We start from the raw sequence: 1,580 nt of genomic DNA, 5'->3' as shown, positions 1-1,580 counted from the left end.
GAGTCTGGGATGGTTTTTCACGGCGCTTTCCAGGGCTGGTCCACCACATGGTTCAGGCCTTAGGTTGGGGATTATGGTCGGAAGGGACCTGACTTTGTCCCGTGTGGCAGCCCCCCTTGCCACCCTTCCCACCCAGGAGAGAAGGTAATGGCCGGGGACCCCTGCCAAGGCCAGTCAAGTGGGCGCAGCCACCCAGGGAAGCAGCAGTGACATCACCCGGCCGGGCTAATTGGGAGCTGCCAGTCGCTGCGTGTCTTTGGGAAAACCGGCCTCCGGTTCCCAGAGCACTCCCTGGGTATTTACATAAAACCCTCTGCCCCTGCCAATTCCTCACCGACCCTTCCTCCAGCCGGAAAAACCAGTCCCACCAGACCAGGGAGGCAGGCTGACCCATGCTAAGGGCCCGCAAAGCCGGACCCTCGCGGGCAATGGCAGCAAGAAGGATGCCGGCGAGACCCACAGCAGCAGGTTCAAAACTGGCCCGGCCTTCAGAGTTCAGGACCCGACAGCCCCCTGGGTCACTCTGCCGCCAGCTCCCCTCCGTCCCTCCTCGGCCTCCCCGCCGCCATGAGCTCTGAGCTTTGTCTGTCTGGCAAGGGGAGGTGAGGATGGCTGGAAGTTCATCTTTGTATCAGTCCTAAGTCTCTCCTCGAGGACAGTGCCATGTGAGCCTTGAGTTCATAGATGGAAGTTTCTAAGGGTCTCATCCAGTTCCCTCCTGCTGCAGTGGGAGAAAAAAACAATAAAGATATTTATCATCACTCTCATGCCCAATAAAAGGAGAGGGGTGATTGGTGAAGAGAGAATTCCAGAAAGGATTTCAGCCTGGATCCCCCCTGGTCTGGGCCTTCATTCAATACTCCCAGAGCTGAGGGTTTGAGGGTGGCGGGCTGGCGCCAATGGGAGGGGCTGCAGCGTGAGGAGAACATGGCTGTCCCCAGGGGACAGGGGATTCTGACAGGACATGCCAGGCATCCTGCACAGAGAGGAGTGTCAGGCGGTGGCCCCACCCCCACCCCAGCCCCCCAGGCTGGCATTCCTGGTTTATGAAGCACATCATAAATCACGGCTCCCACCCAGCCCCACACTGAGACCCCCACAAGGCCCCAGGCCAAGCCCCCCCACCATTGGGAATGGGACAGACCCAGGATGGTGGGGCTCCGCCAGTGGCTTGCCCCAGTGCAGGGCTCCCCAAGGAGCAGCCCCGCCCCACGGTGAGGAGGACCCTCTGCCACCACTCTCTTCTAGACCCTGGTGGGTACCCTAGTCCAGCCCTGGCTGGGGAAGAGAGTTGTGCTTCTCAGGGGCACATGCCCTGTCCACTGTTATCAGCTGACCCTTCGTACCACCACCCACCCTCTCCACGTCTCCCTCAGTCCTGCTCAGAGAGGGTCATATGTGGACTAAGGTCACACAGCAGTCTCAGGGGATAAAGACTGAGCTGGCCCTGCCTTCTCCGGGGAGGAAGGAGACAAAAGCTGGCCTGGGGGCGGAGGGGCCCGCTGTGGCGGGGGCCCTGGCAGAGCTTGGGGGCCAGGCCTCCCCCAGGTGCTCAGAAACCATCCCCCTCAGCAGGTGGG

Source organism: Myotis daubentonii, chromosome 16 (genome assembly GCF_963259705.1).
Source record: "Myotis daubentonii chromosome 16, mMyoDau2.1, whole genome shotgun sequence".
Classification (NCBI taxonomy): domain Eukaryota; kingdom Metazoa; phylum Chordata; class Mammalia; order Chiroptera; family Vespertilionidae; genus Myotis; species Myotis daubentonii.
This window is presented reverse-complemented; position numbering follows the sequence as displayed.